The 13,481-nt window shown below is 31.0% G+C and overlaps 1 long non-coding RNA gene across 1 annotated transcript; it reads left to right on the plus strand.

Annotated features, from left to right (window-relative positions):
• The first annotated feature begins 763 nt into the window (after positions 1 to 763).
• Positions 764 to 2,005, plus strand: LOC142219825 (uncharacterized). The gene is made up of 3 exons (XR_012717792.1): positions 764 to 1,471; positions 1,557 to 1,655; positions 1,730 to 2,005. It is a non-coding gene; the product is annotated as an uncharacterized LOC142219825 (long non-coding RNA).
• The last annotated feature ends 11,476 nt before the right edge of the window (positions 2,006 to 13,481 follow it).

The following is a 13,481-nucleotide window of genomic DNA, read 5'->3' on the forward strand; positions in this document are numbered from 1 at the left end:
AGCTAAAGCAAAACTTATAAAAATTCAGTAAATGTTTTTTAGTTCACTAACTACGAAATGGGAAGGATTTTTCCTTAAATAAATTTCCAAAACAGTAGTTAATGCATCGTTGATTCTATTATAAAAATACATGGGCAATATAAAAATCTTACTACGAAATGTGGACAATTTACTAAGACAACATTTTGTATGGAAAAAAAAATTTTGTAGTAAAAATTAACTTAACGACATTACCGATTCGTACGATGACTACCTACAGATTATTTCCCTTTTTATTATATGTTGGAGTGTTTTTACTCACATTGAAAATTTTAGTTAAAATAGAATAAAAATTAGTTAATATAATCCTTGACAGGTGTATATAATTTTTATAGATTCCTCATAGATTTGGTATATATTTTACCTTAACTTATAGATAGAATTCCTACTAATCAATAAACGTGCTACTGGAAAATGTGAGTGCATCATGCGAGGGAGTTTTTAGAGACATTTTGTGTATATCTCGTATGATTGTTTGTGTTTGTTATTGCGTCATTTATGCTGTTGTTGGTTGTTTTGATTCTAGAGACAATGGAATGTTCCTTGTGTGTTGTTGGTATCTTTTGTGGTGAGAGTTGTTTTTTTGCAATAGCAAGATCAGAAAGGGAACGTGGGTGTGTGTGGAGTTGTTTTTCTTTACGGCAGGTATGTATCCCTTATGACTATTTGTGTCTTTCAGATTTATTGTTGCATTCAGTTATGTTGATGCATTTATGAAGTGCACACGTGGATTTAATTTTGCAAAATTGTACGTGCGGTATTGGTGTTTATTAATGAAAATACATTTATTTCGAAACATTTTAGAAACTGAGAAGTGAATGATGTGATGTTAGAGGAATCAAAAACGCTTTTTATTGATAAAAAACAAATAACAGATTAAGGAACTGTATATTTCTGTTAATATGTTAGTTTAAAATTAGTGCGGATTTTAAATTGATTTACATAAAAAATATACAACATGAGTGGTAATAGGATGATATATATTTATTCTACATCTGGATCACAGGTTGAGAAGCAACCATTTTTTTGAATCTATACTTTTTATGTTACAGCAATTCCTACAGGTGAGTACTAAGTTCGAGTTTAGCCGCTAAAATTAAAAATAAATCACTAAGCAAAGTATAAAATTATACGTCTTCGATACAAATTTAAATATAACTTGATGGAGAATAGCCCAAATCAAGTTTTTTTATAAAGATTATTTTTTATAATGGATTATTAAAGAAAACTTATCATGGAAATTGCAATTTTAGCCGCTAAACTCGAACTTAATATCCACCTTAAATACTAAATGCTATACTGACAAGTGGAAATTATGTCTAATTTTATAATATTTTTTATTTCAATTATATTCTGAGAATAATTTCAATAACGTCCCATTTGTCCATGGATATGATTCCAATAATGTACCTACTGGATGGATTTTTCAATGGTAAGTTTTTCTGTAAACGGTATTTTGTCCGTTTTTAATAAAACCAAAATTTCAATTTATTAAAAATTATTTTTTTCACTTGCAGGTAGACAGGTCCCGTAATGGTAATTTTTTGAATATTCTTACTGTTTAATACTAATTAAGCTGATATCCTTATTGGCTCTAGGAAATACTCTTGAAAACCGTAAGTTAAAGATCAATATGAACGATAGAATTAATTAATTAATAATATTTTTCTTATATTTTGTATAACTTCAGATGCCTCTAAGCCAAATCCGCCCAACAAAAGTTAGCCAAAATCGATGAAATTGGACAATTCAATTGAATATAGCAACTTATGCCAAATATATCTTTCATATGGATAGAAAACATGGACATTTAAATTAATTAGTTTAGTCCTAATAACAAGAATATTACTCTTTTGAAGAAGCAATTACTAACTACCGACAAGTAAATGCGTCCAACGTAATAATAAAAATATTTCCTTTATTGTATATCATAAACCATAGTTTTGTGTAATATAATAATAATTCTTTGAAATAAAATACTGGTGGTTATAGAAAATTGACTTGTTTTGTACGAAAAATTTCTTAGTTGTATACAGGCTTTTTGTACTTTTGATTCCTCAATTTCTCTACTTTTTTGAAAATTATACCGACAAACAGTTTATTTCAAACCAATTTCTTAATACAGGTTTCCCAAAAAATTGTTAATTTTTCCGGATAGCAGGAATATTTTGAATGAGTTTAACTATATTCTTCCCACAGCATAGTAATAATGAACTAAAATACGATGTAATACATGAACTAATTTATAAGAAAATCATGAACTTATCTAGATGAAAAAAATCTTTGGCGCCAAATCATGGTCATTCTTACTATGGGTTAGTTCATTTTTCATAAAAAATAGTAAACTTTTTTTTCGGTGTAGTACCTTTCACTTTGAATAAGTTGCCGCTAGCAATTTTGTCCACCTTTTACAATTTCAATACATACAAATATAAACAAAAAATTTTAAACCAATTTTTTCAAAAAAGGTTAGCGTCACTGAATATTACCATGATAATCCAAAATGAAGTCGAATGAAGGGGTGGTTATTCTGCTGGTGTTTTCTTTTTTTATAAACCAATTTTCAAAAAACGAAAATTTTTCTCACTAATTTAAAATAACAAATATTTTTTTATATTTTATTTGTTTTTTATTATATTATATTTATTTTTTAACAATCTCTCCGTATACCATAACAACGCGATTCCACGCGCAAACATATCGATGACAGGTATCGATTACAGGTAGATAAAAAAAATGTAGGAAATTTTCCTATATTCTAATAAGTGTGTTTCCTTAAGTTTTGAAAGGATTGAATACTTCATAGTAGGAATATAAATAAATAAAATAAATAAATAAATTTATCATTTTATAAGAAACTTTACTAAATTTGAAGAAACTTGGTTTTAGTTCGCTTTTTGTTTATTTTTACGAATGCTTTGTTATCAGTGAATAAAATTTTCTTGTTCAGTAGTAAATTCTTATACCCAGCGAAGAAAACAGTATTAGTAAAATTACATGCCTTATTCTAGTTAATGAACTATTCCTAACTGCTTTCAGTTTAGGATTTTTTTGCTGAAACAAATAAATTTTATTATTTGACACAAAAATTTAACTGAATGGAAATAAAATGGCTAAACTAAATTGATGAACATTTTTTCCTTTAATTTCGAAGACACTTTTTTCTGGGTGCATGTATTTTTTCTTTGTAAAAAAAGTTTTAGAGCGGAGAAAAATGTATGGTGGCAATAAGCATTTGAATGGTTCTCAAATACCACAAACATGTTCTATCATTTAAATGATAGAATTTGAGACCATTAAATGGTCGGGAAAATCACCATTTAATTTTTTTACATTTTTACAGGGAAAACATGGCCATAAAGACCATTTCCATTTTTTTCAGTTACATGATGTCTGCGTTTGTACATTTGATGGACACGATGTAAATATGGAATAATTACTTATTGTTGAAATTGAAATAAAATAGAGTGTGTAAAAATATGAATGAATTAGTTAATAAATAAATAAAAACAAATAAATAAAGTTAATTTTGTGTTTTCTTTTCTCAAGTGGCGTCCTTTTTCCGACGATGAAAAAAGTTTTTTCATAAAGATCAAAACATTTTAGGTTGTGACCATGTTCTTTTAACTAGAAGAAAAACATTTTGAATGAATACCATAACATTTTAAATCGTGACCATTGTCTTTTCATTCAAACAAAATTCTTTTTATCAATATAATAACATTTTAGATGAGGACAATTATATTTTTCTTAGAACCATGTTCGCTGAGCCAACATGGTTGCAGGTGAAAATGTTACATGGTCGCCGCAAAAATAGCTCCTATCATATTATTTTGCTCTTCAAATATGATTGTGACAATCATGTTTCTTCTCTGCGTGTGTATTGAAGTTTCAGGAGATTTTATTGAAAAATAAAAATATTTTTGAAAAACTAACTATTCTCTTTCATTGATAGGCTAACAAGTTTCCGAACCGCCCTCGTAGTTTGTTTAATTTGTCATTCATTTCATTTCATTCACAAATCTTGTTTCACGTGAGAGTCCTGCAATACGGTAATGATTTTATTATTGATTCCGATCCAAATAAACGGAAAATTCAAGAAAAGAATACATTTAAGACACAATTTAATTTAAATTTGAATTTCACAGGAAAAAAGTATCAATTTAGTTAACCGTAATTCTACCCAGAAAGTTAAAACTTCAGGAATTTTGTGAAAATCTCGTAATTGTTATTATTTTGAACTCTCTTTCAGTTCAGGCGACTACTTAAAATTATTTAAGAAGTTTACTACCATGCAGTGTTACCGTTGGAAATTTTGAAAAAGTCGCAAAAAAGTCGCAAAAAAGTCGCATATTCATAAAAAGGTCGCACAAAAAAGTAGCATAATGATAAAAAAGTCGCATACATTTGTGAAGTATTTTTATTACAAAAAATCTTCTATAAATCGACACAAAAACAATAAAGGAACACTCCCTTTAACATAAAGAGATATTTTAGCAACTTATTGTATCATAAAATCCAGTAAAACGTAAACTTGCAATAACTAAAAAATGGATTTTTTTCTCTTTCCTAAAATTAGCAGAAATGTACGAGAACGCCATCAAGTGCCAATTTACTATCAGCCAATTAAAAGCATTTAAATCAATTAAAAAAACAAAAATATTTATTTTTTATACTACACTCCTAATTGACTCTGTGAAATATATTGCACATATTATTTGTTTATCGCTAACTCTTGCAAGATTTTACTGGGAACAAATTTTCTAGCAAAAACTTGTAACTTATCTATTCCTCAAATTTCAAATTTGATCTCACCGTGGCTCTCTTTTGCTGGCTTTTTGGAGTAAACGAAAGACTCCAGTAAAATTTTTTGATAATTATAAAAAATTAGTGAGTACTCGAATGGAGCTAGTGGTTGAAATGATATGCAACAAAACAACGACTTAACAAACCAGAACACCGTGTAGGGTAGGTATCGTAGGTTAGGTGTCCATTGTGATAATATAGGTGATTTACTTCTCCCGTAGTTATGAGTGCTTCTATGTTTACCTCAATGACAACTTGTCATTGAAAAGTGAACTCTTTTTTATAGCCGAGTTCTGGCTTCTCACATTGTGGTGGAGAAGCTTTGAAACATTCAGCATCCACCGTAGAAACACATGTTGTTCTTTGGTCGAAACTGGGTTTGAATCCATGACCCTTTGTATACAAGGCGGGTCATTGCGGTGGCTTCACGTAAGGCGCACGGCGATGAATTCCCACATATAAAAATTGCTTAAAATTTAAGCACTTCCCTTTTGTGCGACTTTAGTCGCACGCATACATATTTTAAAAAAGTCGCACAAAAAGTCGCATGACGTCAAAAAGGTTTTCTTTAAGTTTTACGAGATTTTCATAAAATTCTTCAAATTTGAACTATCAACACACATAGAAAATTTCATTAAAATCGAGCCAACGAAAATTTTTCATTGATATAACGAAACATTTTCATTAATACAATGACAATATTCGTTAATAGTACGAAACGATACCTAGTTTAACAGTAATATCGTTATAATAACGAAAAATTTCGTTGTATTAACGAATTTATTTCATTGGCCCACTTTTAATGACACATTTCGTTAATATAACGAAACTTTGTCTGTCAGTGAAGGTAGAAGTGCGATAAACTAAAGTAAAGTTGGCAACATCCATTTATTATCGCCACAATTAATTTCATGATATCAACACTCAATCAAATGAAACAACTAAACAAATATATACAATTAATTATTAATTATCAATTATAACTGTAATTAATCCTGGGTATTGTTGAGTAATTGTTGAAACTATTATACAACAGAAAAGAAAAACAATAAAGCAAATATCACATAACCACATTATCACATTTTTGAAGATTTTGAAAAATTACTTTTTTTCATAGAAGACAATTAACACAACGTATTAAGAATAAAGAATTTAAAACAACGTATTAAGAATAAATTATGGTGATATTGAAATTTGTGTAGTACGTGACCACCACGAAAGCATGTTTATTTGTTTGCTTATTCCGATTAATATCATAGGAGTTGTAAGAGGGTCGTTTACTAGTTTCTAGTTATAATTCATATTAATTTTTGCGATTCGACACAATCCATGGCAATTCGCGTTCGAGAGTTCGTTCAATCCAGAGGAATTTTCGAGAATGATGTCCCAATTAAAAACATGGGAAAATTTTCAATACTACAGAACGACCCAGTTACACTGATCATTGTATAGTATTGAATATTTCAAATAACTCCTATTAAATACTTCCATTTTGACACGTCTGCTACACCCAGAAATATTTGCATTCCAAAATAAAGAAAAACACACCAATTTATTTATTTTTCTGCATATCGTACGATAGCTTTCTTTCGTATCCCAAACTAGAGAAAATTCATTTTGGTTCCTGTTTTCTATAGCAAGTTACTTCATAGTTTGTTGTCCAGAAATAAACGAACATATACGATAGGTGTCAAGACAAAAGTAAAAACATTGTTAACATTTGAATGAATTTTCAGGCCAAAAATTTCAAAATACTCAATGTATTTTCATACATACGGATTTTTTTGTTCGACATTTATCGATTTATTTATACCCTCCAACATAGGGTGGGGGTATATTAACTTTGTCATTCCGTTTGTAACACATCGAAATATTGCTCTAAGACCCCATAAAGTATATATATTCTGGGTTGTGGTGAAATTCTGAGTCGATCTGAGCATGTCCGTCCGTCCGTCTGTTGAAATCACCCTAACTTCCGAACGAAACAAGCTATCGACTTGAAACTTGGTACAAGTAGTTGTTATTGATGTAGGTCGGATGGTATTGCGAATGGGCCATATCGGTCCAGATCCTCTAAGAGAAGCAAATTTCATCCGATCCGGCTGAAATTTGGTACATGGTGTTAGTATATGGTCTCTAACAACCATGCAAAAATTGGTCCACATCGATCCATAATTATATATAGCCCCCATATAAACCGATCCCCCGATTTGGCTTGCGGAGCCTCTAAGAGAAGCAAATTTCATCCGATCCGGTTGAAATTTGGTACGTGGTGGTAATATATGATATTTAACAACCATGCCAAAAGTAGTCGATATCAGTCCATAATCATATATAGGACCCATATAAACCGATCCCGATATTTGGTTTTGGAGCCACTTGGAGGAGCAAATTTCATCCGAGTCAGTTGAAATTTGGTACATTGTGCTAGTATATGGCCGTTAACAACCATGCCTAACTAGGTCCATATCGGTCTATAGATATGGTCTATAGATAAATCGATCCCAATCATAAAAAATTGGTCCATATCAAGTTCGTAATTGTATATAACCCCCATATAAGCGACCCCCATATTTCAATTCTGGCTCTCTACGTACCGGGCATATCGATTCCTAATTATTTGTAGGCTTACCTATGCATACCTTTTTGCCTAATATATACCACGTATGGACTAACTCACAATTTAGAAAACGATGTTAAGAAGTTTTAAGATAGCACAACCCAAGTAATTCGATTGTGGATGACAGTCTTTCGTAGAAGTTTCTACGCTATCCATGGTGGAGGGTACATAAGATTCGGCCTGGCCGAACTTACGGCCGTATATACTTGTTTTTTTTTTTTTTTTTTGAAGAAATTTGAACTTTGTATAGCACCAAAGACATTTTTATTTGTTAGAACGATGTGATCTTCGTAGAAATCATGAAGAATGTAGTTAATATTAGATTAATATGCGAATTGAAATCAGCGTTGGTAAAATTTCGTACTTTATTCTAGTCAATGAACAACGTCTAACTAATTCTTACTGAATCAAGTTAACTTAACTTAATTTTTCCTTTATTTTCGAAGGCTCTTTTTCTGTGTGCATGGTGGTAAGTATAGAAAGAAAGGTAAAAGGGTGAAAGTGGGTACATTTTTGTATGGGAGAAACTGGTAAGAAGATTAAAGTCTCATTAAAAGGTCCATTGAAATGTTTTTACTTTAAAAAGTTGCGAAAGGGACATTTATTAAACATGTCTTCTTTAGAGATTATCAATATTTAAGTGAGTCAGTTTACACAACAAAAGAAGAACAATTTGAGGGAAATAGGTAACTGGGTCTGCAGCAGCTACACAGACAAAAATTTCCGTAGTTTAACTAACGCTAAATTTAACTTATTTTTATTGGAACAAGTTATTTTCTTGTAGTTAAATTTTATTATTTTTATCGAAATTTTCCACAGCTTAATGAAATCTTACTTTTTTTAAGTATGTCTCAAACATTTTATGAACTAAACGTGAGTATAAAGTTCAATGACCGTACACATAAGTTCAATATGAACTAAAACAAATTAAAATTCCCAAAAATAGTAAGAATGAACTACTGTATGGTTAAAATGGTCATGATTTGACGCCAATGATTTTCTTCTTTACTTTTAGTTAATTTTTTCTTCTAAGAGATGATGTAATTTCGTGAACTGCAGTTAAAAAGTACAACAGGGCATTAAAATTTCCTGGTTTTAACAACACTTTGTGGAAACCTCAAAATGTGGAGTAAAATATAGTTCAATTTTCGTGCGTGGTAGTTCATTCTTCCTGTAAAACAGTTCACTTTTTTTTCGGTGTACATATCTCATTTTTTTATTTTAGCAGGTGAGTCGGCCGAGAAAATATACGACATGTTGCACAAACCCTACACACAAAAAAGGTTTACACGGATCGTTTTGGAATACTTATTGATGTTCCCTTAAAGATTTTAGTATTGATTACGAGCCAAAGATGCCGCTTCTTTACTGGAGCTTTCCAACTTTAAATCAAGGCTCTATAAAACTGCAATTAGGATACAAACATCATTCATCATATTTGTATTCTCTTTTTGATATATACTAACAATCTTATTAACTTTGGACTTGTTAGAATCTTGGTTAGAATACACGACTATGAAAGTCGGACAAGGTAGCCATTGCCACAGGGAGACTCCTGTATTAGTACCAACCTCAAATAGTAGCATACAATTTTAAAAGAAATTGCAATATTGTAAATTCATCTACTAAGTTTAAACCCACTTATTGGTACCAAAAATCAGAGCGAAAATATGAGAAATCCCGGAAATTCGCAGGATCCCGTTCATGAAAAAGACCCTTTGCATTATACACAGAAAAAAGTAAACTACATTATGGGAAAAATGAACTATCTCGTGCGAAAATTGAACTAAATTGTATTCCAAATTGTGAGATTCTTTAAATTGAAGAAAATTTTCCGATTTTTATTTACCATTTACGAAATGCATCTTTCTCAAAAAGAAAAAATGAACTAAAAATAAAGAAAAAATCTTAAGCGCCAGATCATTCCCATTTTAACAACGCTGCAGTTCATTCTTACTATTTTTGAGAAGTTTACAAAAACCTTCTCCTCTTTTAGTTAGAATTGAACTAATTTATATGCAATTTACTGCCATTTAGTTTATACAATTTTTGAGACATACTTGTAATAAAGAAAAAATCGTTGGGCTGTGGAAAACAAACTAAAATAAAATAAAATTTTTGCAATAAATAGTAGTTCATTTAAGCATCAGTTTTACAACAGACTTTTTTCTGTGTATAATTTAAATAAATGTTATAAACATTCTTGCTTTAGAAGAAACTAACTTAACCCATGTAAAAGTTTTGGTGATACAATCATTACTAATGTGATATACAGTGGAATAAATGTGATATACAGAGAAAATAAAGGAAAAATAAAATTATTTTGTGTTTCTCTATTACTGCTTATTTTATTCATTTAGAAACGAAAAAAAAAAATAATTATGTACTCATTTCTAAACGAATAAAATAAGCAGTAATAAAGAAACTCAAAATAATTTTATTTTTCCTTTATTCCTTCTTCAATTCTAAACAAAACAACAAAAAAACGCAAAACAGAAAGTAAAGAATTCAGAGAGATAAATAAACATAACAAAAACTCGAATGTACTCAATTTTGCACTTTTCTCTACCAGTGTCAGTGTCATTTTCTAGTACTTGGTACATAACCCTTTATTCTTTAATACCATATTTATACGTTTTGGCATACTTTCAACAAATTTCTTTATAATTTCATCTGGTATATTCCACCACTCAAGCTGAACTCGTTCCCACAGGTCTACTAATTTTGATGGAGCTGATTTGTACAATCCCAGCCGTCTTCCCACGATCGGGTTGAGGTCGGGGCATTGCACTGACCAATTCATCACTTGAAATTTTTGCTCACAAAGTCATTTTTATACCCTCCACCATAGGATGTGGGGGGGGGGGTATATTAACATTGTCATTCCGTTTGTAATACATCGAAATATTGCTCTAAGACCCCCTAAAGTATATATATTCTGGGTCGTGGTGAAATTCTGAGTCGATCTAAGCATGGCCGTCCGTCGCTCTGTTGAAATCACGTAAACTTCGGAACGAAACAAGCTATCGACTTCAAACTTGGCACAAGTAGTTGTTATTGATGTAGGTCGGATGGTATTGCAAATGGGCCATATCGGTCAACTTTTACGTATAGCCCCATATAAACGGACCCCCAGATTTGGCTTGCGGAGCCTATAAGAGTAGCATATTTCATCCGATCTGGCTGAAATTTGGTACGTGGTGTTAGTATATGGTCTCTAACAACCATGCAAAAATTGGCCCCTATCGGTCCATAATTATATGTTATATAGCCTCCATATAAACCGATCCCCAGATTTGACCTCCGGAACCTCTTGCAGGAGCAAAATTCATCCGATCCGGTTGAAATTTGGCACGTGATGTTAGTATATGGTCTCTAACAACCATGCAAGAATTGGTCCATATCGGTCCATAATTATATATCGCCCCCATATAAACCGATCCGCAGATTTGTCCTCCGGAGCCTCTTCATTATACCATCCATTTTCTTCAATAGCCCAATATGCCACCAAGTGAAGCAGCCCCAAACCATGATGCTTCAACCATCATGCTTCACAGTTTGCTTAACATGGTGGCGTTGAATGGTATCACCAGGACGACGCCAGCAATATTGTTTACGGTCCGATTGGAAACGGGTAAATTTTGATTCATCTGGTCAGATAACACGTTTCCAGTCATCTGTCGTCCAATTTGTATCAGGGATGGAAAATGCAGTACTATAGTACTTTTTTCAATACTTTTTCACCCCGGTCAGTACCGTAGGACCCCCCCCGAATGATTTAGTACCTTTTGTGTAGACATTTTTGAGTCGATATCAGATTTATGGTACAATAGCTTTGACAAAATATTTTAATATTTTGAGAAAGTCTTTATCAACCTTATTTGTATTTTACAAATATGGCAAAACAAACATGTTCATGTGGGAAGAAAATCTTGATTTTGTAAAAGACATAGTCAAAAACCGGATTTTATTGAACTTCAAGAATGTTTTAGTCGAAAAAAGAATGTGATTCTATATTATCGATTTTTTATTTCGGTAGAAAATGTTGTCAAAATTTTATTTCTATATAGAATTTTTCCAAAATTTTATTTTTATAGAAAATTTTGTCAAAAATTTATTTCAATTGAAAATTTTGTACAAATTTTATTTCTATAGGAAATTTTTGCAAAATTTTATTTCTATAGAAAAAATTTTTTTTACAATTATTTTTTGCAAAATTTTATTTCTATAGAAAATTTTTGCAAAATTTTATTTATATAGAAAATTTTGTCAAAATTTTATTTTCTTTAAAATTTAGTCTCTTGACAATAATTTTCCAGTGAAATTTTGTTGAAATTTAGTAAAAAGTACCTTTCCGCTCAAAAAATACCTTTTTTGTACTTTCTTAAAAATTGTATTTTCCATCCCTGATTTGTATGCTCTCTTGCAAACTTCATTCGCACCTTTTGATTCTTTTCGGACAATGCAGGTTTATTTTTTTACAGCTGAAACATAACCAATGTTGTGGAGCGCTCGTCTTACTGTTCATTCACTAACTTGCTTATTTTTGACAACAGTAGTATTTTTCGGCGTTACGGACTTGTTCTGCCTCATTTCTACCATCATAAGGCGAGCGTCCGCTTCGGTCAACAGTTTTCGGCTGCCTCTGGTTTGCTCTTTGGGAGTAGTATTTCGTCTTTTTGGACGCGAATAACCACAGACTGAGTTATATTTAAATCCTTGACTATTTTCCGCGATGAAGATCCATTATTAGTTAGGGAAACTATATTGTCCTCCACATCGTGCGATAACTTTTCATTTTAATTTTTACTTGTTGTATTACTAGTTGTATTACTGATCATAAAGAAAGACAAAAAATACAAAACTAACGGTATATTTTGGTTTTATGATGAGTACATCAAAAAGTGCTAAATTGAGTACATGCTAGTTATTTTTGTTATGTTTATTTATCTCTCTGAATTCTTTACTTTTTGCTTTGAGTTTCTTTTTTGTTTTATTTATAAAAAAAGGAAAAATAAAATTATTTTGAGTTTCTTGCTGCTTTTTTATTCGTTTAGAATGGAAAAAAGTTAATTATATACTCATTTCTGCACGCCACTGTATGTTTAGATATAATTAAATTTGCGAAGATATGCTTTATGGGGAGTTAATACAGGTTAGGTATTATAGCAGATCTGATCACATATGTTGTATCGAATTATATCTCCCATATGTAATAGGATATACGTAGATAAATCCATGCATGGTTGATCCATTTAGAACTTTTGAAATGGTTATTGAGTTCAAGCATTTGTAATTTTATGAAATTATGACCCTCTATCCACATGCACAACTTTTTATATATACTCTAAACCACATTGTGGTTAGGGTATAATAACTTAAAAAAATGTGCCTACCAGAAATATTGATTTTAGAACCCATAAAATATATACCGATCGACTCAGAATCACCTCCTGAGTCGATCTAGCGCTTGGTGTCCGTCCATCTGTCCATGTATTTACTGTTCGCAGAACTCCGGTCGCAGTTATTAACCTAATTTGATGACATTTGGTACAGGAAATTTTTTTAGCACAAGGACGAACGCTATTGAATTTAGAAGAAGTCGGATCAAATTTATGGCATGTATGGGAGCTAAAATCTCATATATGCATTTTTCTAAAATTTGGTCATAATATTTGGTCTTTATTAACCGAATTTACTCAAATTTAGCACAAGGTAATCTTCTTTGATTAAAAACGGATCAATATCACATTCATAAAAATCAAATTCTACATTTCGCAATATACGAGGGCGGTTGGGAAACTTCTTAGCCTATCAATGAAAGAGAATAGTTAGTTTTTCAAAAATATTTTTATTTTTTAATATAATCTCCTGAAACTTCAATACACTTAGTCCAACGCTTTTCTAGCAATTCTATCTCTTGATTAAAATAGTTTTCCTCAAGGTCTTCAAAACAGTGGTTTACAACTGTAATTGCATCCTCATTTGAGGCAAAACGCTTGCCAGCAGAGAATTT

The sequence above is a fragment of the Haematobia irritans genome, chromosome 1 (assembly GCF_050003625.1).
Source record: "Haematobia irritans isolate KBUSLIRL chromosome 1, ASM5000362v1, whole genome shotgun sequence".
NCBI lineage: Eukaryota > Metazoa > Arthropoda > Insecta > Diptera > Muscidae > Haematobia > Haematobia irritans.